Source organism: Tiliqua scincoides, chromosome 5, assembly GCF_035046505.1.
Source record: "Tiliqua scincoides isolate rTilSci1 chromosome 5, rTilSci1.hap2, whole genome shotgun sequence".
Taxonomy (NCBI): domain Eukaryota; kingdom Metazoa; phylum Chordata; class Lepidosauria; order Squamata; family Scincidae; genus Tiliqua; species Tiliqua scincoides.
This window is the reverse complement of record NC_089825.1, coordinates 85,459,285-85,472,430: the sequence shown is the minus strand read 5'-3', so window position 1 is coordinate 85,472,430 and position 13,146 is coordinate 85,459,285. Positions and strand designations below refer to the sequence as shown.

The 13,146-nt window shown below is 45.9% G+C and overlaps 1 protein-coding gene across 1 annotated transcript in view; it reads left to right on the top strand.

The window, feature by feature from the left end:
* Positions 1 to 13,146, top strand: part of LOC136651116 (acid-sensing ion channel 2) — a 471,153-nt gene that overhangs the window by 184,246 nt on the left and 273,761 nt on the right. The window lies entirely within an intron of this gene.

Below are 13,146 nucleotides of genomic sequence, written 5' to 3'. Positions count from 1 at the left end.
GACACCTTCACTGTAAGCAGTAAACTATGATTTTAGAATGAAATTTCTGTGTGTTTAGGGAGCCCCATGGACCGATTTCATCTACTTTTCCTAAGGTCGATGACCCCACTTGTAACAAAGATGGCAAGAACTTTATCAAGAGTAGGTCAGCTTGTATGCTAAAATGCCATACTGACCCCAGAGAATAGAGAGGCCTCCAAGAATATGGAGATTCACCTCACCATTTCTGCTCCAGAGCATAAGGGGAGGAATGCTGGGACTGAAAAGAGGCGACTCACCTAAGACTATGTGAGTCTAGGCTAGGCTAGGCTAGACTCAGCTAGCCTAGTCTAGTCTGAAGAAGGCTAGGCTACACTAGGCTAGACTCAACTAGCCTATGGAAGTCTGAAGAAGTCCAATGTCAGTGTCATCTAGGCAAGGGATCCTTCTAAAGATTAAGCGCTGGGCTACAAGCTAAGCTCACTCCACAATAGCAGCCTGGCTTGGGGCCCAATCCTAGCAGGCCACTGCCCTGTTAGAACTCATGACCCAGCCGTCCTGTGGCCTTTTCAGCGACACGACGCATTGATGCACTCAACCAAACTGCTGCTGAACCCAGTGAATGACAGCCGCCTGTGTGACATAGCAATCCTGGATGCCTCTGTGCGGTACAGAGAGTCAACAGAATGGGAGGGGTCAGTAAAGAATGGGGTGGGGACTGGAGCAGAGAGGAGATATATTGAGGGTGGGAAGGGGGAACAGGGCCTCTGGGAAGAATTTTATCAGGGGGTACAAAGTTTCTTTGGGACCCCTTTGCAAAGGGGGAGGGGTGAAACAGAGCGGTAGGGTGGTGATGGGGGAGCAAAGTGGGGGCAGAGAGGAACAAAACAGGGTGGGAAGGTGGAGACAGCTGAAAAAGTCTTTGGAGCCCAGCTCTACCCACCCATGTGGCATCAGCAGCTGGAGACAGTAATACAGAAAACCAAACACACTCTTAACATCTCTTAAATATAGAAAATAGTGCAGAAAATTAGCATCATCTTATCTAGGCTCACACTAGAATGTGTGAACCTATACACTCCTAAGTGGGTCCACAAGCCAAAGAACTACTGTAGCAGGCCAGTTTCCTCCCAGATTTGACACTGTGTTAAGGACTGTCACGTATGCATTCCTCAGCCCAGCATATATGGCTTGCCAGTAGCTGCAGCCACACACTCGTGGTAGTGTCCCCAGCATCCTGTGCGGGCAACAAGTTTGAGTAGATAGGAAAATGTATTTCCCAGGACGTTTTCTGGGCCCCCTCCTTTGGCTCCTGGGCCCCCTTATTGACCTTGGGCCTGGGTACAAATTACCCCCTTTACCCCCCCTCTCCTAGGCCCTGAGGGGGAGTTATCAGTGGCAGCAGCTCTGCCAATATCTGGCAGCCTACCCAGAATTGCACCAGCCAGAGAACTGGTGCAGTTCTGAGTATACCTGTCAAGGAAGTGGAGGCTTACCCAAAAGGAAAGGAACAAATGTTCCCTTAACCTCATGGAGGCCTCTGTGACTGCCCTTTTCTGCAGAATGCAGCTTGCGCTCTGTTGGTGCAACTGCATCAAAATGGGGAGGGGGCTTCGGTAAGATTGGGCTATTGAGAATTCTGAAGTGTCCTCCACTTATAGGCAGAGGAACTTGGAGTGCATCTCCTTTATACATCAAGGAATTAGATGCTGATAGCTGCCTTGTTCTGTATTTATCTTCACTTACGTCTCTCCTTAGTGGCTAATTTTCCCTGTTCCTCCCTGCTTCAATTCCTACAGATTATTCCATTAAGGAGAGAGATAAGTAGAGATAAACAATGGATGGGAAGTCAGCCATCAGCTTCTTCTCTCCTTGTGCAGTTGTGATCTCCTTTAGGTTTCTCTGCTGGTAGAGTTCTCAACATGCAAAGCTGGGACTGCAGTGTTGAGCTGCAATGTAAGATTGGGTTTGCATATGTAGAAGAATCTTAAGAAACATACACACACCCTGCATTCTACAGTTGTACAATCCATTCAGGACCCTATCATCTCATTTTATTCTGCTGCATGTGTAGACCAGACGTAAGTGTGCACACTTTGCCTTGAGACTAGTCCACTTCTGCTTCTCTTTTCAGGGGAAATGGTAATATTTGGCTCATAGAGCACAGCATGGATAGGAGGTGCTGTGTCCAGGCCCTATCCAGTATCCATTTTGCACCTCTAATCCAGAGTGCATCCCAGATTGCAATGTCCTCACCCACTAGGGAAAGAATTACATTTTTCCCAGGAGTCATATGCTATTCACTGAGGGTTGACAAAACAGAATGCAATTCCATGGCAGAAGACATATGCAACCCACACAACAAAGAAGCAACACTTAGATATCTCTTGTGCTATTCACTTGTCCTTTGGAATGGTTCTAATACTGCATGCATTTCCAGGAGCAGAATAAAACACACTCAGATTATAGGGATGGTCATGCAACTCAGAAATGGCTCTTTGCCATTTTCATAGTCCATTCACCATATTTTTGGTGGAAGGCTGCTTTTCCTCCCTCCCTCCCTCTTTGGAACCTGATCCCTGAACTGTATCTTTTGTCTAATCAGTTTTGCAGCCACAGACATTTCCTAAACTACATTATTAATTAATTATGGTAAGCTTTCAAAAGCCTGAGCGACTGTAGCAAATCCGAACTCCTTGAAAGACTTCAGCACCTTTGCCAGTGATTTTGGGCCAGCTTTTTGTAACCTAAGCAAGATTTTTCCAAGCAGGCCTTCCAAGACTCTAACTCCTTTGCCAGGAAGCTAAGCAGAACAGATGACAGCAGGATTAAGAATTTACAAACATGGTAGCATAAGAAAGATATAAATCTACAAACTTAACACAGTGCAATAAATACATACGTTTACCATCACACATTTTCAAGCACAGTACGTATGAACCATTTTAATGTTCTTGCTTTTAGCATGTATTAGGGGTTGATTCAATATCTAACCTGGACATTGTGGCTTTATTTTGCATCCTGAATCAAGTAATGGAGGCAGAGAAGTGGGGCTTTGGGGTCAGGGCAAAGGAGCCAATATCTCCCTCATGGGAATTTTCCGGTGTTGACAAGTGGATGTCAGAGACCCAAAGTCATTCTGGACTTCAATAATGAAAATGATCTAGGAGGAAATTCAACAAATATAGAAGCTGGGCAAGCCCAAGCCCTTGTAGCACCTGAGGCAGTGCTGCTACCTGCTACAAAAATCCAGGTGATGTGTCAGCCTCTGCTCCTCTCACTTCCTGGATTGAAAAAGTGAAAGACATATAAAGAGAAAGAGAAGAGGAGAGGCGAGAAGAGTGGTAGATTGGACAGGGACATTTCCTCTCTTTTCTGATGGGAATCCCCGCTCCTTCACAGGTCTCCCTTTCCATACCCCACTTCTTTCTCTAATCCAGGGAGATGGAGGAAGAGCAGCGACAGTGGAGATGAGTGGGTGGGTGAAGGTGGGTGACCCCAGCTGATCTGCTGCCTGAGCCAACTCTCTCAACCAGCCTCTTGGATGGGCCAGCCCTACATATACATGCCAAGGGTCTTGCTGAAACATGAGCAAGATGAATGAATTTCCTTGCTCCATTTAACCAAGTGGAGTAGTAAGACCACCCCAAAGGTATCAGGATTCTAGGCCACCACATTATCACCATGTGGTAAATGTTAACCAGCGCATAGAAGATCATGTGTGGCTGGTGCTTTTCATGTCCATCCCTTTTGACAGCCCTCTCCTTCCCTTTTGCAAGATTTCACAGCAATTTCTAATCCTATTTTTTTCCCCAGTGAAAAGAGGGCAAGAAAATGCAGGCAGTGAAGAGAAAAGAGACTATTAAAACGGTCAGTCCTTACTCACAGGCCTATCTTTGAGCTATATGGAAATGAATTCTGCTCCTCCTCTTTTTTCCCCTCCCTCCCTCACCACAATGTCAGCTCTGAGAGACCAAAAAGAGAACTTTAATCTTTATCCCTTCTTGATAGTTTGCAAATTGGATTGTCTTTTGCAAAGGACTTAATTTGATACGGGTCTCTCAACCAGACCTTAATCCTTCCTTCCCAGGGCCCAGTTCTGGAATGCAGAATCATAACACTGGTCAGGGTCAAATATTATCCCACTTGCCCCCCCTATTGATGTTGGTGATTTATTATTATTCATAACAATAACTTATCATCTACATTTTGACAGAGCAGGAGACAAAGGGGGAGAACAAAAATGGATAACCCTAGGTAGAAAAGGATGAATATGAGCAAGTGTAATTTATGATGACGTATGCAAACAAGTCAAATGTCATGCTGCAAAGGAAGGGGGAATTGCAATATGATAACAAAGAACAATGCCTCTGGGCATGTATGATTGCTCTCTCACATTAATATCAGTTCTCACTTATCTAGGATTAAGGGAGAAAGCTTCCAGGCAGGGCAGAGCTGTAGAAAAATTCAGGTCTCCAGAGGGTTTAATTTGAGCCAGCCCTTACAGGGGCTTCACTTCAGAAGCTGTTTTTAATGTGAGAGCCCATCTGTGGAACATGGGAAGAAATAATAAGGGAGACTTTGCCTCTGAGCATCTCTACAGATGGCCATGACCTACTGAGTGTAAGTAAATATATAATTTGTTGGGGTAGTATTGTAGTATATAAAGCATTCCATTTATTGTAGAATAGGTGAGTTTTACGAATACAGTAAATGGGACCCTCTCTCTACCCTGCCAGGTCAGGCATTTAAGTCTAAAATATGGCCTGTCTACCCATATCTACTGGAGGAATAATGTCCTCAGTGAGGTTCTGGGAGTTTATCTTTTGCTCCTAGGTGAAAGTTTTTTCTCTGTCTTAGGGTAAGACAAGCATAACTTCCTTCCAGGAATGGGTGTAGGTTTTTCTACTGTGGGATGAACTCTGTTTTTTCCTACCTCCACTCTCCTCCTGCTACATGTGCCTGGCTCCAACTTCAGTGGAAAAAATCCACTGCAGTTTTTCATCCCTCCCCAAAATGCTTCAGGCAGGTGTTTGGCATTTTAAAACATTTTTTCCCCCTAGGCACCTGGCATGCTTATCCCTTTAAACATTTACTCAGCATATTTTTAAAGCCAATCTTCCAGGATATTTTAGAGTTGCTTTTCTAAATAATGGGGAAATAGGCTTCACAATAGCCTCAAGGATCAACCAATCATGGGCATCTCTGCTAACAGGAAGGACCAGTTAGTTGTTCCTGAACTGTATCCAGTTTGGAAGTGTGTCCACAGTCTAGAAAGTGGTAAGATGTGACTCTACAGAAGGTTTGCCATTCAAGTTATGTGCATTCTGTGTGATAAACTGAAATGAAAACAGTGACCTCATTGCAGATCTCTTGACTAAGGTATGCAACTTGTCCCTCAAAACAGCCACGGTACCAGAAGATTGGAGGATAGCAAATGTCACGCCTATTTTTAAAAAGGGAAAGAGGGGGGACCCGGGAAACTATAGGCCGGTCAGCCTAACATCCATACCGGGTAAGATGGTGGAATGCCTCATCAAAGATAGGATCTCAAAACACATTGACGAACAGGCCTTGCTGAGGGAGAGTCAGCATGGCTTCTGTAAGGGTAAGTCTTGCCTCACGAACCTTATAGAATTCTTTGAAAAGGTCAACAGGCATGTGGATGCGGGAGAACCCGTGGACATTATATATCTGGACTTTCAGAAGGCATTTGACACGGTCCCTCACCAAAGGCTACTGAAAAAACTCCACAGTCAGGGAATTAGAGGACAGGTCCTCTCGTGGATTGAGAACTGGTTGGAGGCCAGGAAGCAGAGAGTGGGTGTCAATGGGCAATTTTCACAATGGAGAGAGGTGAAAAGCGGTGTGCCCCAAGGATCTGTCCTGGGACCGGTGCTTTTCAACCTCTTCATAAATGACCTGGAGACAGGGTTGAGCAGTGAAGTGGCTAAGTTTGCAGACGACACCAAACTTTTCCGAGTGGTAAAGACCAGAAGTGATTGTGAGGAGCTCCAGAAGGATCTCTCCAGACTGGCAGAATGGGCAGCAAAATGGCAGATGCGCTTCAATGTCAGTAAGTGTAAAGTCATGCACATTGGGGCAAAAAATCAAAACTTTAGATATAGGCTGATGGGTTCTGACCTGTCTGTGACAGATCAGGAGAGAGATCTTGGGGTGGTGGTGGACAGGTCGATGAAAGTGTCGACCCAATGTGCGGCGGCAGTGAAGAAGGCCAATTCTATGCTTGGGATCATTAGGAAGGGTATTGAGAACAAAACGGCTAATATTATAATGCCATTGTACAAATCGATGGTAAGGCCACACCTGGAGTATTGTGTCCAGTTCTGGTCGCCGCATCTCAAAAAAGACATAGTGGAAATGGAAAAGGTGCAAAAGAGAGCGACTAAGCTGATTACGGGGCTGGGGCACCTTCCTTATGAGGAAAGGCTACGGCGTTTGGGCCTCTTCAGCCTAGAAAAGAGACGCTTGAGGGGGGACATGATTGAGACATACAAAATTATGCAGGGGATGGACAGAGTGGATAGGGAGATGCTCTTTACACTCTCACATAATACCAGAACCAGGGGACATCCTCTAAAATTGAGTGTTGGGCGGGTTAGGACAGACAAAAGAAAATATTTCTTTACTCAGCGCGTGGTCGGTCTGTGGAACTCCTTGCCACAGGATGTGGTGCTGGCGTCTAGCCTAGACGCCTTTAAAAGGGGATTGGACGAGTTTCTGGAGGAAAAATCCATTATGGGGTACAAGCCATGATGTGTATGCGCAACCTCCTGATTTTAGGAATGGGTTAAGTCAGAATGCCAGATGTAGGGGAGAGCACCAGGACGAGGTCTCTTGTTATCTGGTGTGCTCCCTGGGGCATTTGGTGGGCCGCTGTGAGATACAGGAAGCTGGACTAGATGGGCCTATGGCCTGATCCAGTGGGGCTGTTCTTATGTTCTTATGTTCTTATGTTCTTATGACCCTTGTAATAATAAATAGCACCTCCATCAATGTAATGAAGGACGTCTTGTCTATTGCAGCAAAAAGCACAGAAAGCAGACATACAGGATATTGAAAGCAGATTCATGGGCCAGCTTATTAAGAGCCCAACATAGACCTTGAGAATGAATGAACGGTGGGAAAACTTCAAAGCTGATCTGGTATGCAACTCACTGACCATCTACTATGCTGGGAAAGTACATTATGTTGTGAACACCTTTGGGTAACAACAGATTGTGAATTATACAATACTTTTTCCTTCATTGTATTAAATACAATCCTATGCTTGTTACTAAGAAGTAATTCCCACTGTACTCAATAGGGCTTACTCCCAGGTATCCAGTTGGCAACCTTCAGTCTTGAAAGACTATGGTATCGCGCTCTGAAAGGTGGTTCTGGAACAGTGTCTAGTGTGGCTGAAAAGGCCAATTCGGGAGTGACAATCCCTTCCACACTGGGAGCAAGTGCAGTCTGTCCCTGGTCTGTCTCCCTGGCTATGGGCCTTCCTTCTTTGCCTCTTTGCCTCAGACTGTTGGCCAAGTGTCTCTTCAAACTGGGAAAGGCCATGCTGCACAGCCTGCCTCCAAGTGGGCCGCTCAGAGGCCAGGGTTTCCCACTTGTTGAGGTCCACTCCTAAGGCCTTCAGATCCCTCTTGCAGATGTCCTTGTATCGCAGCTGTGGTCTACCTGTAGGGCACTTTCCTTGCATGAGTTTTCCATAGAGGAGATCCTTTGGGATCCGGCCATCATCCATTCTCACGACATGACTGAGCCAACGCAGGTAAGTGTACATAGAATTTGTACACTTTCCTGGAGTAAGCCCTAGGAATGCAATGGGACTTACTTCTGAGTAGACAGACATAGGATTGGGCTGTTAGTGGCTCTGCTAGTAACTGTTAGGAAACCCATTGTTGACTACAAAACTATGCACATTGTTGACTACAAAACATGCTTAAACTGTTTGAAATAATGGAAGAGGGAGGATGTATGTGTCTGCTTTTCTTGTTTTCCTGTTTGCTTTCAAATCCACAGACCACAACTCAGTGGAGCAAAACCCCAACGCTGCGTATATTCTTATTGATTTAGGAGGTGTTAATCTCAGGCACTTTAGAAATGGCTTTGGAAACATCAATATTGGTATTTCGCTCATAAATGCCATCTCTATTTTATATAAACCGCAGCAGTGCTTGCTTTAAGGAATATTTCTTTCTTTAGTCACTTCATTGGATTATGGAAAAGACAGCCAGACAGCCCCGTTCTGTTCACCACCAAAGAGAAGGTAACTGTAGAGTCATAGCGCCAAGTCTCGAGTCAAGCCTCGAGTCAATGACCCCCGATTCGAGTTGAGTCATGAGTTATCGCACACACTGTCACAACATAACTCGTGGAAAATCTGAAGTCATTTTGACTTGAGTTCCGAGTCATTTCAACAAATGAGTCAACTCCTTGATGAAAAAAAAACCTTAAGCCTTCAGCCTCCCCTCAACCTGCCAGCCCCACCTCCTAGAAAAACCTACCCTCCTCCCACCTTGTCTGCTGCTGCCATTGATCTGAAAGATGGCTTCCAGATCACTCATAAGGTCTTCAGGGGCAACATGGAAATGATTGGGGGGGGGAGAGTAACAAGCAAACACACACACATATTAAAGAGAGTCAGGACTTGATTCTATACGAGTCAAGATTCATTTCTGAGTCACTGCCATGAGTCAGTGCCGGAGTCTGTGACATGCGCGATTCAAGTCTCTTACGAGTTGTGAAAAACTAGTGTTTTTGTGACTTCAGTCGAGTCTTTGAATCTCAAGTCCTCATGTCTGGGTAACTGTGCCATGGACAGTGGATAGCTGAAATGTGTAAAGATGCAGGTAGAAGCCCTCCATGTGTAGAGGCAGTATGTTCATTCATTCATTCATTCATTCATTCATTCATTCCACCTTTATTGGCATAAACAGTATGTTTCTGAATACCAGGCCCTGGAGACAAACACAGAGGGCTTCTGCCTGCACCATTCTCTGTGAGCTCAATCCTATCCTTTTCTCCCCCATAGCCTGCAGCTGTGCCAAAACATGCTGCACTGCATGCTATAGTGGGGGGGGGGGGCCGATTGGGAGGATTGGGGGGAAGGGAAAATATTTATCTTACCCTTCCATAAGCCTCCCAATCACCATTGAGTCTCCTTGGAACTGCACCAGCTGTTTGGCTGGTGGAAGTCCAAGGAGACAAAGGTGTGACGGCTGCTTCCGGAAGGGATTGCATCCAGTGTAAATCACACATGCTGGGTGCCACTCCTTCTCATCTCTAACATGCCTCCCACCCTCCCCCTGTTCTGCCTCATTTTTCCCTCCCTGCTGACTCACCATTGGCAGGAATATTTTTCCCTGCCCTCCCATGCACTCCTGCCTGTCCAGAAGCAAACCCCTGTGCACGGTTCTGGAGTGCCATTTGCAATGGCTGTATAGTGTCTCCAGCAGTGATATAGCTGTGCTTCTAATATAGACCAATCCTATCCTTTCCACCACCATAGCATGCAGCTATACCAAAACAGGCTGCGCTGTATACTATGCTGGGGGAGGGAAAATATTTTCCTTTACCCCTCTGTAAGCCCCTTGACCATTAATGCGTCTCCTCGAACCTGCACCAGCTCTTTAGCTGGGGCAAGTCCAAAGAGACAAAAGGGGCGTATCGGCTGGCTGCAGAAGGGATAACATCTGGAGCAAGTTGCCCACTCTGGGTACCACCCCTCCCATCTCTTATACCCCCTGCTCTCCCCCCTTTCTGCCCCAGTCCTCCCAACTGTCCCGTTCTGCCCACCCTGGCAACTTAACAATGTCAACAGGGTGCCTCTTTGCCAACACCATGTGCAGCGCCCTCCCCACTGCCTATGGCAGCAGCCCAAAGATGCACAGCTCAGCATGCTTTCACAGTGATGCTTGCAATGCCATAAAATGTATACCACCACCAGAACACCAGTTCCAGCAGGATAGCCACATATGAGTCCCGGTAGCATTTTGCTGCTGTTAGAGGCAGAATGCTAGTCTGGATTGACCTTTGGCTTGAACCTGCAAGGCTTTTCCTACATTCTTAAGTCTATAACATCCAGTTTGAGGAATGGCAGGGCATGACAGCAACAGCCCCATCTCTGATCCTAGGTATTTAGAGGTACATTGTCTCTGCATGTGGAGGCTCCATTTTGCGCATAGAGATATTGTCTCTCTTGTTCTTCTTTGTTCTTTGGAGACTGTGCGCCTTCTGAAGCTTCAAAGAAATACATTGTGAGGGATTTTCACAGTTACATGGAAATATCCAAGGACAACCTCTGAACAGTGGCGTTGCTAGGGGTGTGTGGGCCACACTAGGTGACGTGCACGGGGGGGTGACGTGCACTGGAGGGATGACATGCTAAAATCGCGGTGGTTAGGAGCAACCCCATCATATTATATACTGTTGGATAGGGACTTTTGAGCGTAATGCAATGCAAAAAACCTGAGTGAAATATCTCCTTTCTATCAAAAGTTATGGCCAAAAACTGGAGAACAAAAAAGGCAAGGATCCCTACGGAAAGTGAAAGTGAGCCATATCGTGCGCTTACTCGTGAGTAAGCGAACGAGCCTTAGTCCTTTGGAAAGGGCAGGCTGAGAGGAATCCAAGGACACCAGAATGGTCCTGATCCAATGAATGCAACCCCCAAAAACACCTGAGAAAGAAGTCCCTCCCTCCAAGCAGATGAATGTATTGAGCCCTATGGAAAGCGAAACAGCCTCACGGTTGCGTTTACTCGCGAGTAAGCAACTGTGCCTTGGCTGGTGTAGAAGATCAGGTGAAGGAGAGTGCAAGGCTACCAGAATAGTCCTGATCCTATGCACCTGCAGCTAAACAAGTGCTCCAGAAGGCAGTCTCCCCCCCTCCCCCACCAAAAAGGATCAAAACAGAGGCTTCAGCTAAACTTTTTTGAGACTTGGAAAGCCAAGTGGATCCTGACAGTGATCTGGTTTAAACAGAAGTTCTTAAATTGAACTGGGCACTGGGTAGGGCAGAAAACCTTACTGGTTTTGGAAGAGGGTGTTATTGCAGGCAGGCTACAGAGGAAATTCACTTGGTGGACCAGGGTTGGCTTATTTAATTATTTGTTTTACTTTAATTATTTATACTTATTTATTTTAATTTGCCTGATGATTTCACTTCCACCAAGACATCACTTCTGGTAAGTCTTGGACAGGTTGTCCTTCTAAAAAGTGGGTCCCAGTGCTAAAAGTTTGAGAACTGCTGCAATAAGGTGTTAGTAAGGGGTGTGACACCACTAGTGACCAAAATCACTAAAATCACAGTTTGGAGGAATAATACCATCATATTATATATCAATCAATGCGTAATTTTATGCAGAATGTGTTCTTTCTTTGTTCTATCAAAAGGTACAGCCAAAAAACCAGTGGGGGCGGAGTGATGGTACATCACCACGCCCAACACCTGGGGTGTTGCCCCGCCCACTGCATGGGGGGTGGCGCGCTGGCATCCCGCACCGGGTAACGCAAACCCTAGCAAATGCAAACACTGCCTCCGAAATAATTGTCACGATAATGTACAGGATTCTAAGTTTGGATAGAGATGGATTTATTTTCTCATTCCCGTTCCTCCCAGATCAGAAGCACAACCTCTCTCCGTTCCAAGAAGTGCATTTAGATCTTTAGAAAACAAGGGTTTGCTTGTTGCAATTGTGCAGATATTGTGTGTGTTTCTCCGCCTCACTGGCTGCAATGTAATCACGGCCCTTGTCACCCCGTGCATTGCAGCAGAGCACAAGCTTGCGGCTTCCTTGTTTGTAGAACATTAAATCATCTCACGGGGCTTCTGTGGTTTCGTATATCTGCCACTGTCGCTGTTGCTTTTATGGTAGACTACGTTTCTCAATGGTAGATTAAGTTTTATACCGTGACACCTCAATCCAGTTGATGTTACCAATGTTGTGGCCTTTGCTTACATGGTAGATATGTTTTAGTTTGTTTTTTTAATTCTAGGCAGGTTCTGAAGACCAACAGAGAAAGCTGCAATATGCTAGGAAAAAAATACCTGCCCCACAGTGTCCTTGTGCTCCCCTCCCTTTTAGTTTGCCAGGGTGAGAGTTTGATTCATGGAAGACAAGCTAGCTATATGAATTTATTCTATGTACTCTAAATTACAAAGCAGTTCTTCCAAGGCATTGTGGTTTGACCTTGCAACTCAGCTCTTGCAAAGCTTAATTTGCATTTTCATGGTTCAGTGAGGGGATCATCGCTTTGAACCTTGAATCCCCTACTCATCTGAGTAAAAGCAATGCTACCAAAAAGTTTACATGATGCTGATGCGATAGCCTTTCCCAAATTGCCACCCAAGGTGTTGGGCAACTATTAAGTGTGTATTGTGGGAACCTGCAAGTCAGAATTGGTTCTCTGCTTCCTGCATCTCTAGGGCAGCTACCAAAATGAGGGATCCGCAGTTCAAGTTGTGAAACTAGCACCACAGTCCAGAACAGTTCTGGTCTTTCAAACAAGTGACCCCAGGGAGCTGATACCATGCCATTGTTTGCAGATGCCTCATCTTGGACTCCAGTCCATGTGGGGTTCATGTGAAGCCAAACCATTTGGACTCCACATTCAGTCCAAATGTAATCTAAGTTCCTAGAAAATTTGGCTAGCCATGGCCCCCGGTTTCTCTAGACCAGGGGTGTCCAAAGTTTTTGGCAGGAGGGCCACACCATCTCTCTGACACTGTGTTGGGGGCCGGGGGAAAAAAAGAATTAATTTACATTTATAATTTGAATAAATTTGAATAAATTTACATAAATGAATATATTAAATATGAACTTATATGAATGAATGAAGGTCTTGCAATAGCTCAAGGTCTATAAAAGGCCTTGTACAAAGCAAGGCTGGCCTTTCCTTTGCTGCCGCTACTGCATCACAGACATGAAACAGCAAGCAGTGGAGGGAGCCCTCATCCCACAACTCACACAAGAAGTCAAACAGTTGCCCTCAAGCTGACAGCAGTTGCGTCGGGCCAGTGCAGGCTTCAACAAATCTCCAAAGGGCCAGAGGTTCATTGGAGACTGGGGCTCCCTGAGGGCCACATTGAGAGGGCTTGAGGGCCGCATGTGGCCCCAGGGCCGGGGTTTGGGCACCCCTGCTCTAGACA